This window comes from Podarcis bocagei (assembly GCF_964188305.1).
Source record: "Podarcis bocagei genome assembly, chromosome: 12".
Classification (NCBI taxonomy): Eukaryota; Metazoa; Chordata; class Lepidosauria; order Squamata; family Lacertidae; genus Podarcis; species Podarcis bocagei.
Window position 1 is genome coordinate 29,388,882 of NC_138137.1, and position 20,031 is coordinate 29,408,912.

Genomic DNA, 20,031 nt, shown 5'->3' on the forward strand with positions numbered 1-20,031 from the left:
ACAGCCAATAGGACAGGCGAAGGAATGCATTTTACCATTTAGAGAGAGAGAGAGAGTAAAAGGTAGAAATTTATGGTTTTGGTCTTCAGTGTCAAGGGAAGTGAGTCATGAATTCTCCATCATGCTGAATTGCTTTGTCTGAGATCAAACTTGCTTAGAAGACTGTGCCCATCTGTGGGGGCCAGGTGAAATTTATACACCTAATGACTCTGAACAGGTATGCACCTTGTTTGAATTTTCTAAAAAATCATTGTTATATCCGGAGTAACAACTACACCAGGAACAAAAAGTTGGCTATATTATGATTCTCCCTTTTGTAAAATTTCTTGCCTACTGAAACCAGTGGCACTGGTTGGAGATAATTAACCACAGTAGCTCCAAGCTGTCTCATAGTCAAGGAGCCCAGTCCTGGGACCTCTTAAAGCAGTGATAGCCAAACTCGTCCCTCCAGCTGTTTTGGGACTACAGTTCCCATCATCCCTGACCACTGGTCCTGTTAGCTAGGGATGATGGGAGTTGTTGTCCCAAAACAGCTGGAGGGCCAAGTTTGGCCATCACTGTCTTAGAGGAATGAAGAGACTCCAGAGCCAAAGGACCCAGGGCTACCTCTGTCCAGTATCTGCTCCTCGCCCCCCCTCCACTCTCAATTTGGGAGCTTATCTCTAGATACCACTAGCAAAAGAAGTATCCAAAGTAGCCATTGGAGACTAGCCCATTAGAGTGAATGGGGCATTGCCTCACCAGCCTCATTTTGCCCTGATCTCAGCTGCTTGCCTTTTTGATATATAATGCCTGTTCATTTGGCTCTGGTTTCCACCTACTGTTGAAGGGGCCTTCTAAGAACATTTGCCTGAACATGCTTAGAAGTCTCCTTGCAATGGGAATCCCTGATAACACTAGATTTAGCAGGGCTTTCCACGTCCCAGCCCAAACTTGGTTCTGGCACCTCTCAGGTAGGTGCCATTGCTATTATAAGAGAACAAGCCGAGCTCTAACACCTCTTTTTCTAGAAAAACAGCACTGGCTTCTAAGCACATTTAGACAAATGTGTACAATACTGGAAAGTTGAGGGGGGAGGAGGAGGAAGATCAGGACACTCAGCATGGGGCTGGTATGCCCACATCTCCTCCCTGGACTTACCTGCTTTACATCCACATTCTTGTATATGCATAAAAAAGACTTCCATCTGATGATGGAGCCCCAAAAATTATTCTCCAAGTTCAGGAAGACAAAAAAGTATCAGTCAACATGCTGTTTACAAAGGTCTCTCATTTATTAGTACCTTGAAGATGGCTGCTGACAATGAATTACATTAATCAGATACTGTTTTGCCTTTGTCCCTCAAAGCATATACTGTCTTTCAATAAAGTTTCACTGTAATTCCAAGTGGCACCTGTATTTCCCTTCTGTGACACTTTTATTGATTGCCATCCTTAGATACAACACTCGCTTTTCATCACCAGTCACTCTTTTGAGGTTCTATCCCCCTCCCACTTTAGCTTTTTAATTGATTCAAGATCTTCTGTTATGCCTCAGAATACAAAGCATATTTTAATTATTCCTTTTCTCTACACAATAATACTGAAAAAAGCCACTTACCTGAATAGAATTATTGAAACAAAAACAAATAATTTTTTGAAATAATTTTATTTGATTTTGCAAGTGTAAGGTATACATTACCAAATTTCTCTGAATCTCTAGACTTCCCACCTTCCCCTCCGTGGGTCCTATTATAAACCTTTTCAACTGCGTATTATTTCATCATCCAAGTTTTATGTCTCACCATTTGTCCATAGTAATTTCTATGTTACAAGTGTTATTGCAATCCTGCTAATGTGTTCATCTGCTTACAGTGCTCTATCAAGTAAATTGTAAGTTTTTCCCATTCTTTATTAAAGTTATGGTCCTCTTGGTTCCTGAGCTTTCCAGATAGTTTTGCCAATTTGGCATTGTCCAACAGCTTGGTTTGCCATTCTTCTCTGGTAAGGATTCTTTCTATTAAGGAAACAAAGACAAATAATTTAATCAGTTTTTTGAAACATAAAAGCTAACCCTTCTGCTGTGATTGTCAAAGCAATGCTATGAATATTTATTCCTAAGTAAGAACATAAGATATGCCTACTTGATCATTGAGTTCCACAGCCTGTTTTCATAGTGGCCACTCAAATGCCTTTAGGAAATTGACAAGCAGGGCTTGAGTACAACAGCACTCTCCCCTCCTGTGATGGCCCGGGACTCTGGGTCGGATTCGGAGCCAGTGGAGTTTCAGTCCGCACCGGATCCTTTGCCTCAGGTGGCAGCTGAACCTAGTCTGGGGCCTGATTCTGAAGAGCCCCAGTCTGCACAGGTTCCCCTGCAACAAGCACCAGCTGGGCCAAGTCAGGGGCCTGAGCCTGCCCTGGCTCCAGATGTGGGGATTACCTCATTGCCTTCAGCTGGGCAATCACTTACAGCTGCTCCACTACCAGTTGGGTCAGGAGAGGCTGAGGCGGCCTCTAGGTCTAGTAACCCATTGACATCTCCCGAGCTGCAGAGACTGAGGTCTGAGAGAAGGAGAGACCTGAGACAGGTTTCTCTCCCAGCCCTATCTGGGGATTGAACCTCAGAGCTTCTGCATGGAAAGTGGAGGCTCTACCACTGAGCTGCAATCCTTCCCCTTTTCAAACCAGCATTTCTAGGGCCTGCACAGAAAATGACACTCCCAAGACAAAATGCATGATATCCAAGGTTGGCCAGGTTGTTGTGTTCTTGAGACAGAAAATCCCATAGACGCTTTTATCCAGGGAGTAAAAATCACAACAAGAGTAAATTAAATAATTCACTATGTGCTGCCCTTTCACGACACCCAAATTTGTCTGCCTGAGGCAGCTGTCTCACTCTGCCTAATGGTGAAGCTGGTCCTGAGTGTTTCCTATCTAGTGATGTCACATTGATGCACATTACTTCCATTCAACTGTCAATATCTTCATTCTCCAAGAAATTTTGTGCCCACCACCTTCTAGTAATATGAAAGAGGCCAAATCCCAAGAGGAGAATTGTAATGAGATCATATTTGGGGGTGGGGAATTAGAAATGGCAAACAATAATGTCTGTACTCAGGATCACGAATGTTCAAAGGAACAGGAAAACACACTCATTAAATCAGTTTGCAGTTGTCTCTTTCAAATTCCTTCCAGTTTCCATGTTCCACTGTATGACTGCAAAGGTTTCACTACTGTGATAGGCTAAATTTATGTTTAAATGCCCTGAATCATTAAGGAAGTTAAGATGACATTAGGAAAGGGATCCCCACAACACCCCACCCCCAGCAAGCACATTTAAACATCAGATTTAAGCAACACTACAGAGGCGGTTAGACCTGGCCTGCAGCATGTTAATTAGTTGCCATAAAATGAAAACAAGCAAATAAGAACTATGAGCCAGGGACTAGTTGGCATTTTGTATCTCTCTCTCTCCACCCAACTCTACCATGGAACTCCCCAGATGCCCCTAAAACTCTGAGCTGCTTAAAGAGAAAGTGAACCTGATGAATGCAGACAATTTCTCACAAGTTTCTCCTTCTGTAGCATTCATAGCAAATGTCTGCACTTTCTAAAGGCTTAAATGAGCTTTTAAAAGAGAGGTATACAGTGATGGCGATATTGTAGAGTTTGAAAAGTTTAGAAAAGGGAAACCCAAATGATCAAAGGGATGGAGCAATTCCCCTTTGTTGAAAGGTTGCAGTATTTGGGGCTTTTTAGTTTGGAGGAAAGGCAAGCAGGGGACAAGATGGAATAAGTTTATGTAAAATTATGTATGGCATGGGGAAAGGAGATACAGAAAAGCTTTCCTCCTCCTTTGAAACATAGACCAAATATTGGAGGTTTCAGAACAGACAAAGCAAAGTACTTCTTCACACAACATTGTTAAAATATGGAATTTGCTCTCACAGGAGACAGTGAAGACTACCAGCTTGGATGGTTTTAGAAGAGAATTAGACAAATTCTTGAAGGATAAGGCTATCAATGGGCACAAGCCATGATAGCTATATTCTGCCTTCAAGGTTGAAGTCAGTCTGTTTCTGAATACCAGTTGTTGGAGACTGCAGGGTGGAGTAGTGCTCTTCTGCTTCTTGTGGGCTTCCAGTGGCTATCTGGCTGGCCACTGTGAGAACAGAATGCTAGACTGGATAGGCCATTTTTTATGTTCTTGAATGAAACAGGAACATGCACACACAAGTAGGCTCTTCCAAGTTGGTGTGATCTTCCAGTGGTCTTGCCACTGCAGTAGACCATGGAATGGATGCAGGTAGCAGAAGCAGCATTGTAGCAGGAGAGGAGGAATGGGCAGTGACAAGGATGGGCAACAAATGGTTGTTTGAAAGTTGTTCAACTTTAAATTTCTGAATATAATTCTGATTGCCATAATTAACAAGTTTCTCCTTCACCGTAACCATATGTTGTTACTTCAGTTTCTATTTCTGTAGCTAAGTGGCCTGTTGATTTGCAAGCAATTCTTGATTGCTTACTTCCTTTCTTGTACCTGTCTATAAGTGAACATAAAGTAAATAGTTAACAACATCCTAGGTGGCATAACGTTTTTGCTTCCTAAAGAACTGATAAATAGATAGATGGGCCATGCACACAGCTGCTAATGCCCAAATCCATTTTGTGCTGCATATGCCAGACATAGTAAACGTATTCTATGGGCCAGTACCCTCATGAGACAATCCCTTGTGGGCTTTAAGATTCGAGTGCATAGATGGAGCATCTATGCTTGCATAGGCTTGCTCAATGACTTTAATATGAGAAGCAGCTCTGCTTTGCCAAAAGGCTGCTGCCATCTGTGGCGATCACACAGGGTCCCCAGATGTTTAATGGTCTATTGATCCCTGTGCAACCACTGTGCTCGCTTCCCCGCTGCCACCAGTCCATTACTCTCGGGTAAGACACTGAGTCCAGACAGTTGTTAAAATTGAACCAAATAAACAAGTTTATTTTATAAGCAATAACAAGTTTATGGTTTCTCAGATAATATTCCTGTCAGTTTCTTAACTTTAGTTTCTTTACTGGCCTATACCTTCCTAATACCGTCTGACTGATTATATAAACTCTTTGACTGACTCCTCTTAACAGATTCTCTCACTCTCTCACATCAGACTAGCCCAACCCACAGACTTATCCTCTCTGTCTCTTCTCTAACTTCAGACTGACTTCCTAACCACCCTAACTCTAACTCTAACTCCTCCCCTTGGGTTCCCATTGGTTAGTCATTTTAAAATTAGTTAACCCTTTCCTTATGACCCCAGTATATTGTCACACACCTAGGAGGGCAAACGCCACACCATCTTACAGAGATGCCTTTTGTTATGTATGTATGTGGCTGCTACGCACTACCTCGTCAAAGACGCAATATAACAGTGTTTGTGAGGTGTGCCTATAAAAGCTATTTTGAAATTCCCCTGGGCGACCAAGACAAGAAATGAGCTCCACATATTGTTTGTTACAATTGTAAGGAAATGCTTAGAGACTGGGAAAAAGGAAAACAGAAGAGTATACCTTTTGGGGTTCCCATGGTTTGGCGAGAACCCAAGGATCACACAAGTGACTGCTATTTTTGTTTCCTAGTGGTATCTACAATTGTTATTCAGGTACTTGGTAAAACCTTTCTGTTGTCCAAGCAATAAGTTAACTATTTTGAGATCCAGATGATCCAGTTATGCTCCTCACCATGTTCACTTCCGTCATCTTCAGAAGAGACAAACCCCTTAAAAACTGGAATTGGGAGTTCCTCAGAGTACGGGATAGGTCTAATTGCTGAAGTAATAGTGAGATAGGCGACAGAATGCTGGTTTTTCTTGCCAATACCCTTTGTATCGACCAGACAAAAATAGCATACCAAAAGGCATCAGGCTTGTTTACACATTTTTGTCTGCTTGAAGAAGCCATGGTCCAATCTGAAAAATACAAAAATTTAGGTTACAAAACTGTAAAAATAAAGAAAAATAAGTTTGCAAAACAATAATTACCATGTGGTTAGGGTAGACCAACGTGTCAGTGTCCACTTATCCCCGGTGTAAATATGACATAACGGCAAAAGTCGGTAATTGAAAGATAACTATAGCATGTACACGAAAATCAATTTCAGATTTGAAATCAGCATTGAAAGAACATATAAGAACAGTTGAAAAATCTCATGCAAAAGAAAATGAAAAATTGTTCCCCAGTATACTGTGTATCCCAAGGGAATACATTTTTTTGCATACTTCCAACTGTACATCGATATACATGTCATTTTCAATGCTATGCATATCATGTTCAGTGCTATAGAAGCCACTTACATTTATACTCATATTGTACTACTTTGGCTATGTGTGAAGATTATGGTGAAAAGTGAAAAACAGGAATTGCAGAAAAAAGACCCTAGAGCTTTCAGAACAAAAGCAACTTCAGATATGAAATCAGCACGTTGAAATTAGGTTAGAACAACTGCAGGTGTCAATGCAAGAAAATTTTTGTTCCCCAGTGTTCTCATACCTACAATGCTGTCTTCATGGCCTGATGAAGACCACAGTTTCCACCTCTATCACTGCTGGTAGCACTGCTAGATAAGTGTCAGAAGGAAAGGATGTGAACTTTCTCTGGTCTGAGCCCAAACTTCTAAGAGGTTTGAATTCAGCTCATAATTATCCTAGATATTCTGAGCTGGAAAAGTTTTACTTTCCAGTTTTTTTCAAAGAAGTATCTCTGCAAAAATCTGTTAACATCTCCACAGGGTAAACAGTAGCATCTCCTTGTTTGACAGGGTCAAATCTCTTCACCGCAGATTAATAGGAAAACATTATTCCCTAATAGGTTTCCTCTTTGCACATGCCATGCAATTTCTGCTCTTTTGAAAATTCATTGTCTGCTGTATTGTCCAGGCATAGTCTAGTAAATGGATTCATACCCACAAAAGCTGCAATAAGTGATTTAGTAAATGGCTTCATATCCACAAAATACCATTTGTGCAACCTAAGAGTTATGGCAGCTGTGATGTAAAATATCTCAACTGTATTTTATGGAGTTGTAAGTTGCTTTGAACATTTTTTTTATTTTTTGGGGTAGATAGTCATGATTAAATTCTAATAATATAATAATTAGTAAGAATAATGGCACAAGATATTTGATGCTCAGAATGACATCTATAAAACTAAACCAGGAATGATAACCTTTGGTATTGCCTGATTATCTAAAGAAGGAAGGAATTTAAACCAGTCCGGGATACAATCAGTGGTGCAATATTCACCTCAGAAGTTGTCAGAGGAGGTAGGTAAAAAAGGTAAATGAGTGACCAGTGAGTGGAGTGAGAGAAGACCAGTGAGTGGGAACTTGAGAAAGTTTAAAGGATATGAACACATACTTTTAATCAGCCAGTTGTGTGGCTCCCTATTCATCCCAGCCAAGGTCACTGTGACCATTAGAAGACATGGAGGATGGTACTTATTCCTACCGTATTGGCCCGAATATAAGCCACACCTTTTCCCCCCTCCAAATTCTAACTTGAAAAGTTAAGGTGTGGCTTATATTCGCAACCTTACGATATCCCTGCTGAAACAGCCCAGGATGCCACCATGAGGGCCGTCCCACCCGCCGCTCCCAAACCTCCCCTGAACCGTCAGAACGAAGGGGGAGGCTGCCGGCAAAGCAGCATGGTGAGCCCCCCCCCCAGAGTGCAGCCCAGGAGCACGGGGCAACAGTACGCAGCCCACCTGCTGCTTCCAAGCCTTAAACTATTGCTGGAGCCCTAGCAAGCGGGGGTGGCGGGTAGTTGGTGGCAGCGGCTGGTGCTAATGCTTCATGCTGTGGGCTTCTGCTGTCAATGGGGGGGCACCCAGTGTTGGGAGCAGCGGGCAGTGGGGTGGTAAGTGCCAGTGGGGCTGCTGTTGCAATCCCCTGCTGCCTGCCCAGCCAGCCCCCACCATCACTGTTAGGGAGAGGGGGTGCCTGCCCAGCATGGGATGGGGCAGCTGGCAGCAGGTTGCGGGTGCCCAGGCAGTCTGCCGCCACCCTCTGCAAACCTCCCCCCTGCTGCACTGTGTAGGTTCTCTAGGGCCGCAATATTTTTCTCGGACCATGTGGTTGCTGCCAATTTGAAGGAAGCATCTTCATGTTTGGGCATGTTTAGCCTGGAGAAGAGGAGGTTAAGGGGTGATATGATAGCCATGTTCAAATATATAAAAGGATGCCACATAGAGGAGGGAGAAAGGTTGTTTTCTGCTGCTCCAGAGAAGCGGACACGGAGCAATGGATCCAAACTACAAGAAAGAAGATTCCACCTAAACATTAGGAAGAACTTCCTGACAGTAAGAGCTGTTCGACAGTGGAATTTGCTGCCAAGGAGTGTGGTGGAGTCTCCTTCTTTGGAGGTCTTTAAGCAGAGGCTTGACAACCATATGTCAGGAGTGCTCTGATGGTGTTTCCTGCTTGGCAGGGGGTTGGACTCGATGGCCCTTGTGGTCTATTCCAACTCTATGATTCTATGATTCTATGATTCTATGATTCTATGATCTTAGATTTGGGTATTGTCTCCCCCCCCCTTGAATTTTAAAGGTGTGGCCTATATTTGGGCCAATACGGTACAGTGGTACCTCGGGTTACATACGCTTCGGGTTACGGACTCCGCTAACCCAGAAATAGTGCTTCAGGTTTAGAACTTTGCTTCAGGATAAGAACAGAAATCGTGCTCCGGCGGCGTGGCGGCAGCAGGAGGCCCCATTAGCTAAAGTGGTGCTTCAAGTTAAGAACAGTTTCAGGTTAAGAACAGACCTCCAGAACGAATTAAGTACTTAACCCGAGGTACCACTGTATAATGAATTTCCTTGCCATATCCTGATTGGTACCCATAGGATGTAGAGCCAACACAAGGGGACCAGAGGGCTTTTCTAGCCCTCACTCCTCATACTTAGGCTATATCCTTCATGCATTATAGGGATGGGGCAGAAATTCAATTCAGTCCACATTTAACTGCCTACCTAATTCTCACTTTCCAAAAACAATATGCATACTGAAACACAGCTGTCCCTCAACAGTCACACTTCTCTGAATTTTGCAATGCAGTTCTTTAATCAAATAATGTGCACAGAAAGCCACACACTAGGTGTGTGTAAGAATGTGTATATTCCTGAAAAATAACAGACACTAGTGCATTTAGGGAAATTGCTTTACAAAAATGTGTATGGTCGGCAAAGTCACATACAAATATGTTTATATTAGGAGAAATTCACATTAAAATTATTACAAATATTTATGAGCATTTTTTAAAATGAAGATGGAAATGTGGAAAACTGGATTTAATGCTGGGAAAATGAGAAACTGAAATTGACAGATTTGTCCCACCAGTCTTGAATGCAATTCTGGCTAATGTATTTTCCCGTTTCTCCTGCAGCTCTTCCAGTTACTGCTGTCATAGCCATTTTAAAATCATATGCACTGTAACTACCATAGGTCGATTGTACTGAAGCTGAACTTTCAGCTAGTGATGGGGAGGTTCCTGAAATCACTAATTATCTTGTCCAAATGCAAATCTGCCCACATTCTAAGACCAAAGACATTTTGCTGACTGAAGCAGATCCCAAACGCCTCACACCAGAGCCAACACTTTAAAGAATCTTGATGCCTCATTCAGACACACTGGCGCCTGCGTTCATCTGTCTCTCCCTCATGGTGCCTTCTGAATCAGATTGCTTCACTCTGCCAAATGCCAACTTGTCAAGCTCAAAAGCAAAATGAATGGCACATTATTTCCCACAAAGGTCTTTTTTTCACTTGGAATGACGAATGAGATGTGTTTGCTTGTTTATTCATATATATATTTAAAAACTGAATACCATCAATTCATATGAAATATCAGGGAAGTGTACCACAAGTACAATAACACATAAAACGCCACAAAGGCAATACAGAAATCATCATTAAGATGACTGACTAATCAAGGAAATTTAAACAGTTGCCTAGGCCTGTTGGTATCAAAGGGTTTTCAAGAGAAGCCTGGTTCTGCACATGCACTGAACTCTTTAGCTCAAGTCTCATTTCAGTCAAAATGCTGAACTCCAAATGCTGCTCACACAGCTACAATTCCCAGAGTGGTTTAAGGAACAATCCCTTTCCCCAGCAAACTCTGGGAATTGTAGCTCTGGGAGGGGAATAGGCACCTTGTAACAACTTTCAGCACCCTTAACAAAGTACAGTTCCCAGAATTCTCTGGGGGGAGCCATGCCTGTTTAAAGTGGTATCATAGTACTTTAAATCAGTGGTTTTCAGCCAGTATGCCGTGGCACCCTGGGGTGCCTTGAATTATGGTCAGGGGTGCCACAGGCACAGGGGTGCCTTCCTCTGATGCCCTCTCGCGTCTCTGCCTCCCAAAGGCTTATGCAGCTGTTTGTTGAAGCAGCCCTGGCTACAAGCTCCCCAGGCAAATGGTCCTCTAGGGCTGCTCCTCAGGGGTGCTGGTTGCCAGGAGCTGAGGCAACTTCAGAGTAAGCAAGCAATTGCGTGAGGGAGCCCTGCCAGCCAATCCACCAGCCCTTGCTGTTGGGAATAATAATAATAATAATAATAATAATAATAATAATAATAATAATAATAATAATATTTATTTATACCCCGCCCTCCCTGGCCGGAGCCAGGCTCAGGGCAGCTAACACCAATAAAATCACAGTAAAAACATAATTGGGGAGGGGCAATTTAAAATACAGGTTAAAATGCAATTTAAAATGCCTCATTTTAAAGTAGCCGATAAATCAAGACCCCGATAAATCAAGGGTATGGATAAATCAAGACCCCGATAAATCAAGACCCCGATAAATCAAGGGTATGGAAACATAAGGGGCAGACTGAGCCCAAACCAAAGGCCAGGTGGAACAGCTCTGTCTTGCAGGCCCTGCGGAAAGATGTCAAGTCCCGCAGGGCCCTAGTCTCTTGTGACAGAGCATTCCACCAAGTCAGGACCAGTACTGAAAAGGCCCTGACCCTAGTTGAGACCAATCTAACCACCTTGCGACCTAGGACCTCCAAAGTGTTGTCATTTGTGGACCTTAAGGTTCTCCACAGGGCATACCAGGAGAGGCGGTCCTGTTGGTACGTGTGTCCTAGGCTGCACAGACAAGTGGGAGTCTGGGCCAGCCGGCGCTGTGCTGGCCTTTATTGTGCTTGCTTTGTAGAAGACCTGTCTAGGAGCTGAGAGCCCAGTGCTGATGGGGAGCCTTTCTGCCATATAGGCCCAGCAGCGCCTGCTGCTGCCACTGCTGCCTCCCAAGGTGAGTAAGGTGCTGGCTTCACATTCACCTTTGGCCAGTCTCTGTTGGGCCACTAAGGCTGGGGACAGCCTCTTCTCAGAACCCTGTGGGGCAGGGCGAGGAGGCACCTCTCTTTGGGACAGAAGGAGCAGCCCAGAGACCAGGAGCAGCAGTAGGCAGTGTCTTCTGGGTAGACCAGAATTAGGGAGAATTGGGGGAACTGTTAGCAAGTTGAGAGCATCAATCACATTACAGCTTGGACTATGCTCACAGGTGGGAACTGCTGCAAATAAGGTGTGAAGAATGTGATTTCCTGGAACCTGACCTCCTCCAAAGTCACCAGCTTTAAACAGGGTGGGAAGCATTTTAGCAGGTCTTAAGGCAACTCTAACTTTATCTTGATTTGGTCCCTTGACTTTGCTCTTTCATATTATATATTGCTCCTTAAAACACCCTTGCAGTAATTCTTAACCTAGAGGCTCTGTCATCTCTCATTTGTGAATATGGTTGTGCTGCCAGATATTAAACTAATGATATCTTTAGGCATTTATTTAAGCTGGCAGGTAACAAACTGCACTTGCACACACAGTTAGCAGGTTTCAAAGAGCCATGCAAGGAATTTCTCCACTTTGTCTTCCTCCTATGCTTCCCTCTATTCATTACAGACCCCTCCCTTCTGTCAAAAGAGACTCCTAGAAGATGGAGAATTTTTTAAATAATAATAATAATATTTGGCGGGGAATGGGGGCTGTGAAGCAATGTGACAACCTGCACATCCATCTGTTTGCTGTCTTGGATAAACAAATTTGGAGAGAGCAGGCAAAAGTATAATAGTTTCATCCATGTCCACAGCTCCCTGATTCTAGAGTTCTACATCATGCAGTAGTCTTGGCATCTTGAGGAGGCTTCCCCAGTGCAGACGGCCTTGAATTTGTGTGGGCCGATGAGGGTACGAGCTGGGGTTACTCTGCATGGCTTCTTTGTTTAGCCAAGCTTATTGTTGGCATCCTTCTGTTGCAAGAGACAATGGAGTGTGCCTCTGAGGGTGAAGTCAAACTGCTGGAGAATCACAATGCCTGTTATGGCTGCAGAGACCAGTAACTCATAACTGCTGCCTCCTATGTTGCTTTTCCTGCATTAGCAGCAGCAAAATGACTTCTCTGGGGCGTTAACCCGGGCAATGTGTATGGGGGTCTTGGACAGCAAGACCCCCCTCTCAGCCATGCTGATGTGGTCCAAAGGAAAGCAGAGCAATGCATTTGGCACCAGCTTGGCTGCAGGAGTTGCTGGAAGGAGGCATCCAACCATCTTAGGATTTGTGTAGGGTTTACTCCTTAGCCTTTTCTTCTTCTGAAGTTGTCCCACAAGGCAGCAGGTATGAATTTAATCCCAAAGCCTTTCTAGTGAATGAGAAGGCAGCAATTTGCTAATTCAAATCTATATGACAATACTCTTCTGCCTAAAAACAATAAATCACCAAATCATGACACACTGCTTTATAAACATTGCAAAAAATCTATTACATTTTCACATCGTTCTTTTGCATTGTAAATATATTAAGGCTCAAAGTAGATACTGTAAAATGTCTCTTTGTACTTAACATGCAAAATTAACAAAATTAACAAAAATTTGTTTGTAAATAGGCTTTTATGCTAATGGTCTAATGAGGAATCTGGTTAATTGCGAACTAAACCTCATATTATGTAGTCACTGGTGTGTGATGTTGCAGCAATATCTATAAATTAATTTATTTTAATTATTTTGTGTCCCAGCACAGAGACAAATGCATCTCAAGTAGTGATCAAGCAGAAGGGTGTTACCACATACACATACACATACACATTCATTTTTATTTTTATTTTTGAATCTGAGACAACTTTTGGGTGTTTTTCATAGGACTGCATTTAATACAGAGACCACTGCATAGAATGAATCTTAGTTTCAAGGTCTGAATTAAAATGCACATTGAATTGAATTACTTTTGTATACTTCATGCAAGCACTTTCAGTTTGCAAGTACTAGCAAGCAGAACAACCATTGCAGAATATATACAGAAATAATTCTATTACATATCTGAGTCACATCAGAATCAAGGAAGCTGGGGCTTCTTAATAACTGTTTTGAGTTATCTTGAATATTTTTGACAAATATAGGTTGGATCAAAGAGTGGTTGATGAAACAGTAGCATTGTTTGGATCCCTATAAAAAGAGATTCTTCTTTTATGCCTTAGATCAATTTAAGCAGCTCTTTTCAGACTATTTGGATGTCTTAAGATCTTTTATTCAGTAGTTGTGTGTTACAGATGGTATGACTGCATAATCTGGCAAAAGTACTTTGGCTCTAGTTGAGCACCTGGGCACATAAACCTAAGTTTAGTTTTGATGGCATATAGGAATGAGTAATTGCATACAAGCCTAGATATATGGATGCAATCCTGCTCTTTCCCAATGGAGCGTCAGGTGTAGCGATTCCAAAGGTCATCTGCTCCATCTGTTGGTGCATCCAGAAATCCTTAATTTAATCCCGGTGAGAGGCAGGGATGTGCTGTGCATTCATATAACAGGGCCATGACTATCTGCTGCCTCATAAGAAGCAACAAAGGTCTGAAAATGGAAGTTCTAATGAGCAGGATGAGGAAAGGGGAAAGGGGCCAGACTAGGCTGGCCTATGCCTCCCTCACCGCAAATGTAGAGGGACACTTCTCACAATTACAATTGCATCTGCCACTGACTGGGCAACAAGGGGACATATTGGGGAAGAGAGGACTCTACTTCCTCTTCCCATGCCTGTTGCATCTTCATTTCTGTCATGCACTGACATTCACTCCCTGCCCTCAGCAGAGAAGAAGCAGGACTTCAGCCTGTGAGATGATTTACAAATGTTGAATCTTGTAGTCAGAGACAGGCACTTAGCTTTGACCACATGACCTCGCTGAGTGCAAATGAAGCCACTCCTGAGTGAGGGCAGGCCTTTCTGCATTAGTCCCGTGGATCATTCCAGCCAGTCGGCAAACATATTGTGAACGGGATGAAGTCATAATGCTACATCACCGAGTAAAAACAAAGCCAATGCAGGAAGCATTGCCCTCATTCTGAATAGGCAAATATTTTAAGTTCCTTTGAAGGAATCACTAAAAATTTGCTATAAAGGGGGTGTTTTCTGTCATTGCCAAAAAACAACAACATGTGCCCTCCATTTTGACTTAGATCTAGTTATAGTTCTGGAATGCCAAACATGTTTTTGTTTTGTGTTTTTTAAAAAACTGGCTGGGCATGTGTGCATGAATGAGGGTCACTAGAGTCATTTGCAGAAAATCAAATACATGACGCTGGTGATAAGGCCAAATAATTAGTTGTCATCCCACTAATGACAGTAATCTAGATTTCTGTAAGGAAATGTATCTGCAATAGGCACCGCTCATAGAGCATACTATTGCACATCAAATGAAATTATCAGCCTCGCCTCTTTTCTACAGAAAATGTGTAAAAAAAAAACTGCTAAAGGGGGGTGGGGGTGGAAATGCAATTCCCTTACCGCTGGTGATTTTCAATGCAAGCATCAATATGGAACTCTGGTCACCGTGCCTCTTTGATTTGCATTATGTTCAGTAAGGGGAGAAACAGCAGAAATACAAGGAAGATCCATACAGTGCTTTTTAACGCGGATATTTATAGAGATATGAATTTCCCCACATTTGAATGAAATAAAGAAAAGCTTGTAAATATTTCCTTGGGTTAGCAATAAACACTCTTCTTCTATTCCATAGAGCTTTTGTTCTTAAAATGAGGATTCCTCCCCACACACAATTTGTTCTGCATCCATATGCAATAAGGGGAAGGCAGTTTGCATGTGAAACTGTTACTACACCCGTCTGTTGGTAGAGTACAAACACCGCCTCCCCACGTCCCTACAACTTCTGAACAGATGCCAAACCAACATGTTTGTAGACTACAGTGATACACATGTAAAGCGAGATTTGGGAGCAGACAGTTAACAGGAGCTTTTTTCTTTATTTTTTTATTCAACTTCCTCTATGGCTATTTGTTTTATTTATTTATTATCTGAAATTATAGGCCACACTTCATTAACTTATAGGTCTGGTTCACATGTCACTTTAAACCATAGTTAAGGTAAAGGTAAAGGGTAAAGGGACTCCTGACCATTAGGTCCAGTCGTGACCGACTCTGGGGTTGCGGCGCTCATCTTGCTTTATTGGTCGAGGGAGCCGGCGTACAGCTTTCGGTTCATGTGGCTAGCATGACTAAGCCACTTCTGGTGAACCAGAGCAGCACACGGAAATGCCGTTTACCTTCCCGCCGGAGCGGTACCTATTTATCTACTTGCACTTTGACGTGCTTTCAAACTGCTAAAACTTAGGGCTTATTCATACCTACATTTTGCCCAGCTCTTTCCAGGCACAGATCCACACTTAAAAGCTGTGTGTCTGAGCTTTTAGTTTCTTTGCTTTTTGCCCCTTAAAAAAAGCACTTGGTGCAAACACTGGAGCAAAAGGAAGTGCGGATAAGACCTAAACTATGGTTTAAACTAAGCAGTGGTTTCAATGTGAGTGTGCCGTGTGCTGGTGCAAGCCATTGAAATCACAAATGCTTCTCTCTCCACCATTCCACTGCTGCCAGGAAGCAAGCCTAGATCTGGCTTAGGGTTACAAAATCCAAGATTGTGCTTTGTTCCTCTCCAAACCATGACCACTCTTGGCTTGCCACTCATGGCTTGTTTGAGAGAAACAAACCAAGGGCACAGGATCAGATATAATGCTAAGCCAGGCCACAGTTTATTTTCAAGCAACACAACAGTAGCAGGAATAGAGATGAGTGAAGCTCCCACAGATTCAGATAAGTACACCAGCATGCATTTAAGCTTAGTTTAAGAGTCGTTTAAGCAGATGTACTATTTTAAGAGCCTCGGATAGAAGATCACCAGGTTGATGGACTAAATGGAATGGATAGAAAGGACTGACAGAACCCGAGACCAGGAAGAAGAGACGGTGGATGAAGATTGGAAGAAAGTTTAAAAATTCATTTAGAGAAATATTGTAAAATTAATGAGTGTTAGAAAAAATGTTGGAATGAAACTATTTGGCTTTAGTAGAAATGCTATAAGGAGTTATGTACAAATAAGTTTTTAAGTTTTAGGGCTTTTTATGGCAAGATAAGGTTAAAGTAAATTAAGATAATTTAATGACAGAACATAGTGAAAGACGGAAAGGATTTGCTGAGATAATTAATAACTAGAATACAAAAAAGGGAGGTGTGAGGAGGTCGATGAAACAAGATAACGAAAGATAAAGATTTGGGAATATTGGATTTGTTTTTAATTCTTTGTTTGCCTTTGATTTTGGCTTTGATGTATTGTGTGTTTTGTTCTCTTTTTTCTTTTTATTGACTTGTATTGTTTAATTTCTTTTTTCTTTTTTTCTTTTTCTCTTTTTTCTCTGTAATTTTAAATTCTCAATAAATATCATTTTAAAGAAAATAAGCAGATGTACTATTGAGGCCATACTAACTCTAGTGTGTCTTCCAGAATATCAGAAAATAGATTGGTAGTGTTCCAAGGAGAGCATCTCAAATACTCTTTGGTAAAACAACAACAACCCCTAAACTCTCAGTACTCTCAGTATTATGATAGAAATGTTCAAGTAAAGAAGCTGGGGGAAAGTAGGCTAGTATAGCCTTTATGCAGCCATTAGGAATGAAAAACTAGTTCTCATTCAGTCCTCGTAATGCATAAAGGCAGACGAGCACTGACTAAATAAGTATTTGAGATGTCTTTGATAGAAAGCAGGAGCTGGGGGGAAATCTAGTTAGTCACGGTAAAGGCATAAAGACTCTGAGGAAAACAAAAAAGACAGTGGGAATAAAGAGCACTGGGGCAAGCTGGAAAAAGCCTGAGAGGAAACGTCAATGTATGGAGCAGGATTGAGAAGACAGGGTCAAGGGGTTGAGTAACCAATCCAGTTCATGTTTAGCTACCCTTGATTTGCAATTAAATATACCGCACAAAGCATATAACTATGGTTTTCCTTCCCAGTTCAGACATTTTGACCCCCCCCCCAACTGGCTGTGACATGCACTGTGATGTGGTAGAGCACAGTTGGGGAACCTGTGGCCTTCCACATGTCATTGAATTTCATTCAGCTCACATCAGCCTTAGCCAACGTGGTCAGTGATTGATAAGGGATAATGAGACTTGCAGTCCAACAGACTGGTGGAAGGTCACAGGTTTCCTACCCTGTGATAGGGGATGTGGTGGCACAAAGTTGAGTTGTGATGGCACCAATGTTTGGACAAAGGGGAAGCCATGGTTGCAAACTTAGCAGCTTACCCCTTGAGACCTTTCTTGGCAAGCTCAAGCTGCAGTGAAACCAGTCCCTTTTGATTTAGAGAATCTTGTTCGAAGGATCACAACTTCAACACTTGGTGCTTTCAAGTGCATTTTGTAATGCAGAAAAAGATGACTAAAGAAAGGCTCCAACTCTCTTATATAAAGCTAAGATAATGCTAAAATAAACGAATGAATGAATGAATAATCCATCTATGTTGAGGAACACATCACTATCAATGAATAAAAAGTCATCTTTCTTTTACCATACTGCATAGATCAGTGTACACACAAGAACATCTGATCAACCCTGCAGAAAGCAGTTGCTGCGATGTAAATGAAACGTCAAAACAATCTGAAAAACACCATTAATTAGATAGTGTTTGTAGATCTCTTTTGGATGAAACATTGTGAGCAAATACTGATTTGTATTCATTTGACCAATTTTCATTCCTGACCATAGATGAACACATAAACCACGGCATTTTCTGCTTCTGTTTACAGCTGAATTTCCCGACACCCCTATGTGTCATTAACTTTTTTTCCTCAGCCTGCTCCTCCAATGAGTTTTTTCTATCTATCCCAATATTTTGAATGAATAGCATATGTTTGGTCTAACACATCTGAAATTGTTCCTGTGGCAGATAACCAAGATGAGTTAAGACAGAAATATTTTCTTTCTGAACAGATAAATGGTGGAACTAGTTCATGGAACGTGACATATGACTAGTGATGGCAACAACATTTGAAAAAGACTAATCATTGCGAAGTTACAAGCTCATCTCTTGGTGTCACTCATGCCTAGCCTTGACCCCACTACCAGACACTGAGTCTTCACAGGAAAACCTGATAGCCTACAGACCAAGGACCCTGGAGAGCAAACAGGATCCCCTGGAACCAGTGCTGACAATTCTTTTGTGGGATCTTCCTGGGTGATACCCATTGAAGAAGCATTGTGGCTGTTGGAGGAGGAGACAGAGCCACCTCTCAGCTCTCAAGAATGCCAACACCAAAAGATCCAGGATGAAGAGTGATGAGGTAGTATGCAACTCAACAGTAGGGATGTAAGAAGGCATTGTTTTCCATTTTGCTCTTCATTTGTCTCATGCAGGACCGTTTCCATTCTGCTGCAGTTCATCTTCCATCAAATTTTACATAATTTGTCTCAATGTCGTGGAATTATGTAATTTACATAATTCATTGCATAAGTTATTTCAGTGGAAAGGAAACACAACACAAAGGGTGCGTGTGCGTGCAATCAATCATATATCATTTGCGAACTGAAAGCAACAAAAGCAGTGAATACTTATCATATTCACTGCATTGATTTCTATTCCAGACACTGGGGACCTGGGCACCCACAAAAAAAATTGTTGAAGATGCTTGGCACTCGCACCGTGGGGCCTCCGATGCAACTTACGGGGTTCCCAGGCGCTGTTGTGTCACATGTGACGTAAGGTGACATCATGATGTCACCTTACATTGCACGCACTGCTGGGGACCCATAATTTGGGGCCCGAGTTGGCTTCCCTGATTATTCTAGACAGGGGATGTATAAGCAAACACCAGCAGTTTCTGCTCTTGTTTCAGTCAGAAGTCTCTGACAATGCTCCTCACCACCCGTGGAGGTCTCAGTGAGACTTGGGGTTCGCCATGAGAACAAGCAATAATACCTGAAACAAATTTAGCACCAGCAGCTGTGACTAGGATGTGGTATAGGAGGCCATAATATAGGTCCCCGACTTCTTGAATCTGAACCTAGCTCCTCTACTGTATTTAGATTCTTTTTTGGCATTGACCTTGGATGGTTGCTTGTCCTTGCCTTGGGATTATGTTCTGGACTTGGACTGATGCCCTGTGCTTGACTTGGGTTGTTTTAAACACACCTGTGCCTTCATCCCAGCTCTCATTGGTGAGTGTTTTGGGTAGGAGGCTCAAACCACCCTGGACTGGAATTCTAGTCCCTGATGGTAGGTAATGGAATATGACACCTGAGCCACTTCTGAGCTGATCCAAACTCCAATGAAATTAAGGCCCCCTCAGGAAAAGCTTACGTATGTCATAATCTCACCACAACAATTATATTCTCTTGTAGCTGTGGCAACAGGAAGGTCTCAGCTGCATATATAAGCCTTGTAGGCAGAAATGCTGCATTTTAAAATGTTTAAGCCTGGGGGATTCATAGAATCCTAGAGTTGGAAGGCACCCTGTGGATCATCTAGTAGTCCAACCCCCTGCGATGCAGGAATATGCAGCTGTCCCACATGGGGATCGAACCTGCAACCTTGGTGTTATCAGCACAGCGCTCTAACCAACTGAGCTATCCAGGTGCAAATATGCAATGTTTTCCATGTGAAACAAGAGTAAAATCTGCATAAATTAGCAACTTATTTCTGGACTGGAATATGGCTGGCACCCCTAACTGTACATGCATTTT

General features: G+C 42.3%; 1 protein-coding gene and 1 long non-coding RNA gene across 2 annotated transcripts in view; one reads left to right on the forward strand and one right to left on the reverse strand.

Annotated features, from left to right (window-relative positions):
• The window catches only part of DGKB (diacylglycerol kinase beta), a 301,695-nt gene that overhangs the window by 15,118 nt on the left and 266,546 nt on the right, over positions 1-20,031 (forward strand). Inside the window, exon 3 of the mRNA XM_081164533.1 lies at positions 18,283-18,632. The gene's annotated coding sequence lies outside the window, so the exon portion shown is untranslated. The remainder of the gene's footprint in view (positions 1-18,282; positions 18,633-20,031) is intronic.
• LOC308570318 lies at positions 1,806-20,006 on the reverse strand. The gene is made up of 3 exons (XR_014001119.1): positions 19,481-20,006; positions 19,212-19,267; positions 1,806-1,995 (listed from the first exon to the last, which is right to left on the reverse strand). It is a non-coding gene; the product is annotated as an uncharacterized lncRNA (long non-coding RNA).